This window comes from Oryctolagus cuniculus, chromosome 5 (genome assembly GCF_051225735.1).
Source record: "Oryctolagus cuniculus isolate XC-2025 breed Fujian yellow rabbit chromosome 5, ASM5122573v1, whole genome shotgun sequence".
NCBI lineage: Eukaryota > Metazoa > Chordata > Mammalia > Lagomorpha > Leporidae > Oryctolagus > Oryctolagus cuniculus.
Window position 1 is genome coordinate 61,413,757 of NC_142871.1, and position 11,044 is coordinate 61,424,800.

Here is an 11,044-nt window from a genome sequence, read left to right on the forward strand (position 1 = left end):
AGAGAGAAGGAGAGACAGAGAGAGAAAGAGGTCTTCCATCTGCTGGTTCACTCCCCAATTGGCTGCAACTGCCGGAGCTGCACCGATCCGAAGCCAGGAGCCAGGAGCCAGGAGCTTTTTCCGGATCTCCCACGTAGGTGCAGAGGCCCACCTTGGGCCATCTTCTACTGCTTTCCCAGGCCATAGCAGAGAGCTGGATCAGAAGCAGAGCAGCCAGGACTGGAACCGGTGCCCATATGGGATGCTGGCACTACAGGTGACAGCTTTACCCACTATGCCACGGCACTGGTCCCCCATACCTTTCTCAAACTGCATTCACACACGTTCCAATATACATACCCAGGCCCAGAGAGGCTTAAGTTTTGGTCTCTCCTGGAATCCTCTTCCACCTTCCCAGTTTGAAATAGGGTTTTTACCACTTCGTCCACCCTGTGCTTGTCCCTGCCTTCAGGGTTTCTGCAGTAGCCATTACGTAATCTGGGGAAGAGAATGAAGCAGGGTGGAGGAGCGACCCAGCCCAGGTGGTTGTTGGGCTTCCTGGTGGAGCTGCTCTCTGTGTCCTCTGTGGCCACTGCTCAAATAAATCCGAGTCACGGTATCTCTGTCTGATATGAGCCTGCTCAAGCTATGAGGATTGACAGCTGGGATACCTGTGTAGACTCTGGTACAAAAAACAGATTCCAGAGACTTGTGACCAAGCAGGAGAAGCTGGAGAATGACTGTTGCAGTGTGTTAGCTGGTTCTGGAATATTCAGCGGCAGTGAGTGGATAGTCAGCACTCTTACTTCTCCCCGGCCTCCCGCTGAGGCTGGTGTCAGGGCTCATTAGCACCTCCGCTGGCTGCTGCGGGCCCTTGTTGGGAAGAAGAGGTGAGAGCAGTCGATTCTGCCACTCATTAGCAAGTCTGCACGGCCAGTGGTGGGAAGATTGAATCTATTGGCAAAATGAGGCTTGATTCTCCGGCGGCACAGCTAACCCTTCTAGTGCTTTCTCCAACAGCCTGTGTACTGGGTGTGGTGGCCTCATGGAGCAATGAGAGAGACGGGACATAATGTAGAAAGGCTACTTACTCCATGCTGAGCCCTTACTTCTCTGTTGGTCCTTGAGAGGTGCAGACTGAGGGGAAACGAGTCTCCCAAAGTGGAGACGGCATCAAGCCAGTGGTCAAGGACTAACTCCTTTTTTTATTTTTTATTTTTTATTTTATTTTTTGACAGGCAGAGTTAGACAGTGAAGAGAGAGAGACAGAGAGAAAGGTCTTCCTTTTTCCATTGGTTCACCCAAGTGGCCACTACAGCTAGCGCGTTGTACTGATCCGATGGCAGGAGCCAGGTGCTTCTCCTGGTCTCCCATGGTGTACAGGGCCCAAGCACTTGGGCCATCCTCCACTGCACTCCCGGGCCACAGCAGAGAGCTGGACTGGAAGAGGGGCAACTGGGACTAGAACCCAGGGTGCCAGCGCCGCAGGCGGAGGATTAGCCTAGTGAGCCGCAGTGCCGGTAAGGACTAACTCTTAAAATTAAAAAAAAAAAAAAAGCAACGTTTTCAATAATTAATTGAATTACAAAACCAAACTTTCAACCCAGTCTTCTCAACTTGGCAGTCTATCTGTGATAAATGTCAGATAAAAACTTACATCTTAACCATCTGATGATCCCATGTTTAAAAAATTAGACTAACCATCTCACAAATATATGGAGGAAAGAGGAACAGTCGTGTTGACCTAACTAATGAAGCTAAGAGAAGAGTGGACGCTGGAGGAGAATTGGCACCTTGCCAAGCCAGGTGAGCAGCTCCTAGAGTAGGAACCTGTAGGACTTGAACCTCCCATTTCCTGGATAAAAATGATACCTTGCTAGGGGTACCTGTCACGGCTCACACACCTACCTCATTCGCTCTTCCTTGCTCACTGCAGCCTTTACTTAAGTGAATCTGAAAAACATGGCATGTATACAGCATTAAAAAAAATCTCACATAATAATTCCCTTTTAAAAAAAGTTTTATTTATTTACTTGAGAGGTACAGACAAACAGACACACAGAGCTCTCATAGGCGGATTCATTTCCTAAATGCCTGTAACAGCCAGGGCTGGGTCAGGCTGCAACCAACATCTGGGCACTTCGTACATGTCTCCCACATGGATGGCAGGGACCCAACCCCTGAAGCCATCATCTGTTGCCTCCCCAGTCAGAGGCAGGAGGGGGGACAGTAGCAGGAAGCCGGAATCAGGAGCAGATCTGGGGCTGAAATCCAGCCACTTCGATATGACATGCAGGCATCAAAAATGGAGTTTAGAACTGTCAGGTCGAATGCAAATGTCACTCCATATTCTACTTTCTAGATGCAGGTTTGTTATTAGAAAATTATTGAAGAAAGTTGAAATGTATGCTGTTACTTTGGTGAATCACATCTTCCAGTTAATACTTAGAAAATAACCACTGTTTGAGCTACTAGCATTGTGTTGGTGGTACCTATCACACAAGGGGTTGCCCTGTCTCAGAGTGCTAAATCAATCTCAGGGTTAGGGGAAGCGGGGTGGGGGGGAGGCTAAAACAACAGGAAGAGCGGACAACCTGGGATCCTCGTCCTCCCATCCGTGCTGCCTTCACTTGCCCCATGTGCCTGGCACTGGGTCCTGACACACAGTGCATCACCAGGGCTCACCGGGACTCCAGGGGGAGTCAGGTGTTGCGGCAGTGTGACCACCACGAAGAAACAGCTCTGCTGACCCATCTTCTGCACATTCTGGGATCATGCCTCTCCAATTTTTACTTCAATCCAGACTCGCAGTCAGTAATCAGTGCCACTAGAAGCCAAAATATTCTTGTGAGGACATGGCCGCACCTGGACTATTTCACCCTTAGGCGACTCAAAAGCATGCAGTTCCACCAGGCAAGACCATTGCAATGATGCGATGGTTCTGAGCATATAACAAGCCCTGTTTACTTCTCCTTCATGGTTGATCTTGATTTCTATTTCAATTTTTCCACTAACCGAGCCCAAACCTTCCAGCTCCCATTTCTTGGCAGTAGTGTGACACATTCGACTGCGCAGTACCCTGGCTCTCCCCAGGTGCTTGTCTTCATTGCCCTGTGTGTCCCCAGGACAGGGCGATGCCGCTGCAGTCTTTCCCTGCTGGTCTGGTTGCACCTGGAAGCTACTGTGCAGTTAGGCGGGGCCGCTGCATGGCATGGTTCAGCAGCAAATCAATGACAAAACAGGGTTCTTCTCATCTTGTGTATGCCTCGTTGATCACATATTCTTCCGTAGAGTGTCAACAGCTTTTTGTGTATCAGCTATGATGGGCAGGTGAGCCGGGGGGCTCAGATCCTGGGATCAAGTGTTTTATTTTTGTTTTTTTTTTTTTTTTTTTTTTTTACAGGCAGAGTGGACAGTGAGAGAGAGAGACAGAGAGAAAGGTCTTCCTTTTGCCGTTTGTTCACCCTCCAATGGCCGCCGCGGCCAGCGCACCGCGCTGATCTGAAGGCAGGAGCCAGGTGCTTCTCCTGGTCTCCCATGGGGTGCAGGGCCCAAGGACTTGGGCCATCCTCCACTGCACTCCCGGGCCACAGCAGAGAGCTGGCCTGGAAGAGGGGCAACCGGGACAGAATCCGGTGCCCCGACCGGGACTAGAACCCCGTGTGCCGGCACCGCTAGGTGGAGGATTAGCCTAGTGAGCCATGGTGCCAGCCCCTGAGATCAAGTTTTTTAAAGTATTAGAGACAGGGCTGAGCATTTGGCATAGTGGTTAAGATCCCCACATCCTGGATCAGAGTGCCTGGGTTCAAGTCCTGGCTCTGCTTGTGTTCCATCTCCCTGCCAGCGTGCACCCTGGGAGGCAGCATGTGATGGTTCAATGGTTGGGTCCCTGCCTCCCATGTGGGAGACCTGAATCCCTGGCTTCTGGCTTCCGCCTGGCCCACTCCTGGCTGTTGCAGGCACGTAGGCAATGAACTCCAGAATCGGATGCAGGTGTCCCAAGTGGTGGCTTATACACTCACTGTTCCCCACGGCAGCTCCTGCTTTTGTTTTCAAGCTCAGAACGAAAAGCTCTTTCAAGTTCAAAGACTTGCAGACAGGTCCTCTCAAGGTAGTAGTTTGTTCTTTGTTAAGTGATCGTTTTTGGTATTAAAAAAAAAAAAAAGTTGCTGTTAGAAAATTCATTGAAATTTCCACAAAAGCAAGTGTCTAATTAAGATCTTGCCAAGTTCAGAGACACATTAATAAATGCCTGAAGCAGCTGGAGGCACTACGACTTTTGTTTTTGAAATTAAATCTGCCTCTTACATTATTAAAGTCCCCATCTTTGCTCATTTACAAACCTGGTGTCTTAAACCAGAATACACGACGTCTCATTAGAGTTCATTCTCTTCGGCAGGACTTTGGGAATGAAGTATTAGGAAAGATTGTCGGGAAATATTGTCAAAGATTGGTCAATGGGCACAAAAGATCACCGAAGCCTCTGTGTGATGTGCTGGGCGCTGCTCAGTGGATCCTTTCCCTCTCAGGAATGGGCAGGCTCAAGCAGAAGGAAGCCGTGCGTAACAGAAACGAGGCTTAACCACGGCAATGCAAGCAATCGTTGTCCAACAGAGACATAATGTAAAAATTTTGAACTAGTAGGAAACTACCATCATGTATTGTCTTACAGGATATTAACCAGCTTTGAATCCTTGGGCATTTGTGATTACACTCACACATACCCCTCCCCGCCCCCAACATGTTTTATTCTTTAAATTTTCCTTTGATTCACTTTCAACATCTTACTGATCTCCTAATTAATCAACAGAATAAAATAAAACACTTGACCTGTTGACCATGTATTTCTATGAGACTGTGACTTTATCTTCTTGGATATTATACCTTAGAAAGACTCACCTACAAGTACAGTGATTTCTTCTTTCTCTGAGAAGATCTGGTAACAGCCTACATCCCTCAGCTGAACTCGAGTAAGGTTGCTAGAAATAGCAAAAGACAAGACAGGACACCAGGTTACATTAGAGTTTCAGAGAGGGAAACAAACATATTTTTAGTATGTCTCGCACAATAAACTAAAGTTTTGTATGTACTTATAATTTTAAAAACTATATTGTTCATCAGAAATTAAAAGGTAACTAGATGCCCTACATTTTATTTTTTAATATTTATTTATTGATTTACATTTGAGAGGCAGAGCTAGACAGACAGAGATCTTCCATGCACTGTGTTCACTCTCCAAATGTCCCCAGCATCTGAAGCCTGGAGTCAGGAATGAATCCGGGACTCTCGCATATGTGGCAGGGACCCAAGGCACTATAACCCCCTATCACTACCTGCTACCTTGAAGCTGGAGTCAGAAGCAAAGCCAGTACTCCAGCCCCAAGCACTCCAATATGAGATGCGGGTATCCCAAGTGGCGCTTTTTAAACACTGAACCAAATGTCCATCCCCAGGGGTCATGCATTTTACTTGGCAACCTTACACTCAAGTCAATCAGTGTTCCTGAAGTGACATTACTTATAATGAAAGTAAAAACAAACAAAAAACCCCAATATATAAAGTACAGGTGGACTCAAAAGTTCCTGGAAAGAATGGAATTAAAAAGCAAGTTTATTTTGGTGGAAAAAATAATTGAAATCCCTGCATGGTGGGGTCTTCAGAAAGTTCATGGAAAATGTATATTATGAAAAAGCTAGGCGTGGGTTTCAAATTCTTTTCTGCACCAAAATAAAGTTACCTTTCAATTTCAGCTTTCCACAAACATTGGGAGGTGCCCTGGTACACCGGGTGCTTTCCCAAGCACTTTTGTCCACTTGCCATCCTATAGGATGGGCACCATGGCAGGAATTCCTAGTGAGGAAACTAGGAGTCTTCGACGGTGAGTGGTGTGCCCAACAGCCCACGGTTGGGGACGTGCCTCGTGTGTGCTCTGCACCGAATCACAGTGCCTGCTGCCATCTGTGAGGCTCTCGAGCAGTGGGGGAATGGCTGTCCACCGGGGTGAGTGGGGACAGACAGAGGCGGTCCTCAGTTCTCATTCGATCCAACTCTGAGTCGTGAAGCCTTGCCTTCCATCTTTCCTCTGTGTGTAATTGGCCTTGTGGTTGAGAATCACAACTGTCTTCAAACTGCTGTGTCCATAGACACCTCCCAGGGATTATTCCATATTTTTGTGGAACAGAAATACTTTGAGTCCTAAGGAAAACATGGACCTGTGTGTATTTGGCAATAAAGAGACACAGGAAGGAGAATTGTGGATTAGGGAAATTGGTTACCTACGGATGAGGGAGGGGTGGGAAGGGGTGAGAGGGATGTAGGAGAAAAGGACTTTTTGTGCTGTTTTATGTGGTTGTATTTTTTTAAATGCGCTGATGTTTTATCATTTTTAACTATAATTAAACCCACACGGATGAAAACTGAGGCAAGTTGAATTCCAACAGAAACAAACGAGTAAGAATCACACTGAGGAAAATGTAAATAATGAATTCAACCAACTTTTGAATGCAGTACTTTTTCATTCTCAGTCTAAAGGCAAAAAATATCTACAAACAGACCTTGAACCCTGACCTGGCACATTTGCTATTGGTGGAGGTACGCATGTATCAATTCTGGAATTACTTTGTGCGTTGTTGCTCCATTACTGAGCAAAAAGCCACTATTTTTGATTTGGAGGGAGGATCCAGAATTCTCACTCTTACAGACAGAGGATACAAATACGAAGTAGGGAAAAGCAAAGGCCCATGGTGTGCGATTGAGATTAGTGGTTACACTGGGCTCTGTCCATTAAAATGCAATGAGACTCCTGTTCACAACGCACAGATCTTGGGTTCTAAATAGCATTCCCTGACAAGGACTTCTTGCAAATATTGCTGACTCCAGGGCTAGGCCGGGAAAGAACAGAGACATTTTATTGCTCTTAAAAGTAAGAAAATGCGGCCAGCGCTGTGGCTCAATAGGCTAATCCTCCACCTAGCGGCGCTGGCATACTGGTTTCTAGTCCCGGTCGGGGCACCGGATTCTTTCCCGGTTGCCCCTCATCCGGGCCAGCTCTCTGCTGTGGCCCAGGAAGGCAGTGGAGTATGGCCCAAGTGCTTGGGCCCTGCACCCCATGGGAGACCAGGAGAAGCACCTGGCTCCTGCCATCGGATCAGCGTGGTGCGCAGGCCGCAGCGTGCCAGCCGTGGCGGCCATTGGAGGGTGAACCAACGGCAAAAGGAAGACCTTTCTCTCTGTCTCTCTCTCTCACTATCCATTCTGCCTGTCAAAAAAAAAAAAAAAAAAAAAAAGGTAAGAAAATGCTCATAAATGATGGGAGCATGTTGCAAGAGTGTAGAAACATCTTGAAAGGGGTCCCACTGGCCAAATCTGCGATAATTTGAACCTCGAAATAATTAAGATAATGATGGATTATAGCCAGTGAAAACCTCATTAATTCATATTTTTTCCAGAGTCACAGTTCCAGAATTTTTATATTTGACAAATGTGAAGGAGGGTGTGTGTGTGTGTGGGGGGGGGGTATCTCTCTGTTTCCCAGCTCTTTGGAAAAGCCTAGGACCAAGGAGTCCAAAATCAGTGATAAGATTTCCTCAGCTGAACTCAGGACAGAGGATAAGAGGCTGAGCGTGGTAAGGAAAACCCTCCAGCGGCCCCAGGGGCAGTGGGTAAGAGCTCGGGGGTGCCCTGGGAGCAGCGCTGAACTCACTCAGGGTGCCAGGGTGCCGGGGGAGCCGGTTAGGTGTTAATGGACATCTCTCCCTGTCTCTGCTCTCAGACGCGGAGCTGAGGATGCTTTTGCGATCCTGGATGAATCCCACCCGGATCTCTTCAGGGTCCTCACCATTCCAGTGCACCAGCAGCTTCAGCTGGCTCCAGGGCGGCGCCAGAGCCAGCCTTCCCATCTCCACTGCAGAGCCTGGCTTGTGACGTGCGGTCAGCAGGCACTGCGTGTCCTGTAGGAGCTGCTGCTGCACCAAGCAGGAATAGCACACGTTGGGTCCCTTCAGTTGGCTCGGGATGTGGGCACTGAAGACCATCACTGCTCCCTGGGCGTCCTTCATCAGGGCTGGCCAGCGGGTCTCAAACTTTGTATCCCCGCGGCAGTCCCATAGCCTGGATTCGCAGCCCCTTCCTTTGCTGTTGCTGTGAGCTCTGGGTTCTCAAACTCCCCGATCCTCACCGCCCGGGTTGGATTATACTTGGTGATGTCAGAAGACTCGGTCAGGACATTGGCCAAAACAGTTTCCCACCTTCACAGGGCCCCACGAAGAAGATCTTGGCCATCAGCATCCCCGCCAGCCACCCCGGAGCCCACCAGAGCATTTATTCATATTTATACTAAAGCAGTTAACTAGAAAAGCAACATTGGGGCCGGCACTGTGGTGTAGCGAGTAAAGTCACTGCTTGCAGTGCCAGCATCCCTTATGGGCGCCGGTTTGAGTCCTGGCTGCTCCACTTCCAATCCAGCTCTCTATTATGGCCTGGGAAAGCAGTAGAAGATGGCCCAAGTCCTTGGGCCCCTGCACCTGTGTGGGAGACCTGGAAGAAGCTCCTGGCTCCTGGCTTCGAATCGGCGCAGCTCCAGCCATTGCAGCCAATTGGGGAGTGAACCAGCGCATGGAAGACCTCTCTCTCTCTCTCTCTCTCTCTGCCTCTCCTTCTCTTTCTGTGTAACTCTGACTTTCAAGTAAATAAATAAATCTTTTTTCAAAGCAACATTTTGCAACCTCAAAGTACTAATAGATTGAGGAAGGAATCATCAGTGGGTACTCAGACACTTAGGGGAAAGTCTGGAAGTGAGGTGTCTCCTCACAGATGACTTATTAATTGAAAGGGAAAAATAGTCCAGCTCCTTAACCAACTGATGAACATCCGCATTGCCTGGGGCCAGCCCTGTGGCACAGCAGGCTAAGCTTCAGCCCAGGATGCCGACATCCCATAGGCATCCCATATCAGAATGCAGGTCTGAGTCCCAGCTGCTCTGCTTCTGATCCAGCTCCTTGCTCATGCTCCTGGAAAGGCAGTGCAAGATGGCCCAAGCACTTGGGCCTCTGCCACCCTAGACACCTGGATGGAGCTCCAGGCTCCTGGCCTTGGCCTGGCCCAGCTCCTGCTGTTGTGGCCAGTTGGGGAGTGAACCAGCCGATGGAAGATCTCTCCCTCTCTCTCTCTCTCTCTCTCTGCCTCTCAAATAAATACATAAATCTTAAAAACTTAACATTGCTAATACTGGAAGACACTGGCATCGGTGTGGTTTCTGGTGGGATGTGCCTAGGATACAACCCAGACGACTGGATGGAACTGAATTTCCATAGTGGGGGACATGCACTGGAAATCTGGAGGAGAAAGTCAATGGCTGCATCAGGCCGCATCCGTTCTCCAGCTCTCTCCTGAAAGTGATCCCACAACCAGAATTTTACAAGACCGAAGCAGAACTAACAAAGTTCTGCTGGGCAGTGCCTTGTGTACAGTACGTGCTGCTTTCTCGGCTGTTTCAGAGAAGGGCTCATTTTACTAAGAAGTCATTGCCTTTGGAAGGCTGGCAATTCTCATTAGTAACCAGGTGAGTGAGTCTAATAAGCGACGTCTCCTGACCTCGCTAGGGAGGCCATGGAACAGCATGTATGGTGGATGTTTCCCTACCTTGAAAACCAAATAGGACCAGCATGCACATAATTGAAAGATAATTGACGCGTATTTTCCAAGATGCATTTTTTTTCTCCCGTGCACACAAAAGAGACCGGGGATTCAGGGACGAAGTCCTTGAGGCCCAGGAGACAGCTGTGCTGAGGGGCGCCTTTCCCTCTCCTGGAGACACAAAGTGAGCACCAAGCGATGCAATGCCCCGGGGGAGCGCCCTAGCACTGCTGGCATGAATGACCACAGCTGGCTGCCTTCAGACTGCTACCTTGATGGCTCACAGTCCAGGAAGCCAGAAGTACAAGACCAGTGTCGGCAGGATTGGTCTTCCCAGAGGCTGTGTGGGGGGAATCCCTCCCACACCTTTGTCCCGGACCCTGGGCACGGCCGGCAATGCTCAGCACTCCTCGGCCCATTGTGGACCCCCTCTGGTTTCTTTTTTTTTTTTTTTTAAAGATTCATTTCGTTTATTTGAAAGAGTTACAGAGTGAGAGGGAGACCCCCAGAGACAGGTCTTCCATCTGCTGGTTCACTCCCCAGATAGCCACAACAAGTGAGGCTGGGCCAGGCCAGAGCCAGGAATCAGGAACTCCATCCGTGTCTCCCACATGGGACCTGGGGTACAAGTTACTTGGGCCATCTTCCACCACTTTCCCAGGCACATTAGCAGAGAGCTGGATCAGAAGTGGAGTGACCTGGACTTGAACCCGTGCCCATGTGGGATGCTGGCTTCACAGGCGGTGGCTTTATCCGCTATGCCACAACACCAACCCCATCCCTCTGACTTCTGCCTGCGTCTGTCTCCTGCTGTGGCAGACTATGGGTCTCCAACTCATTATAAGGACACCAGTCCTTGGCTTTGGGGCCTACCCTGATCCAGCGTGACTACATCTTAGCTTGATGACAGGTGCAAACACCTTATTTCCAACAAACATCACACTCTAAAGCTCTGGGAAAGACAATTTAATCCAATGCATTACCTAAAATCCACATCTTCCTGCCCTTTACTTCCAGTTAGAATTTCCGAAGCTACATTTATAGTGAGACACTATCAAGAAATTAACATTGAACTTACAGTCAGACACTATCAGGAAATTAACACGGAACGCAGGAAACGCCTGGAGGCAGCACCTGGCAGATGCAGAAGACCTGCTTGCAGGCAGAGGTTCTTAACCTTGGCCTGTGCTGGGACCCCTCCAGTTTTGTAAAATCTGGATGAGCAGGCATTGGTGGTTTTTAAAGCATGCCAGATGGTTCCAAGGAGCAACCAAGGATGCAGGCTCCCAGGAACTCCGGGGACTCTTCCAGGCTGAGCAGAGCAGGGGGCCTCGCCAGCTCCTGGCTGCAGACCTGCAGGTGAGCGCTCCCGCTGACTACAGAGAATTTGCACTGGCGCATGCGCATTTGATTTCCACTTTTTCATTTTGTT

General features: G+C 48.9%; 1 pseudogene; it reads right to left on the bottom strand.

Annotated features, from left to right (window-relative positions):
* Positions 1 to 7,565: 7,565 nt before the first annotated feature.
* LOC100347909 (intraflagellar transport protein 22 homolog pseudogene) lies at positions 7,566 to 8,316 on the bottom strand (annotated as a pseudogene).
* Between the last annotated feature and the right edge of the window lie 2,728 nt (positions 8,317 to 11,044).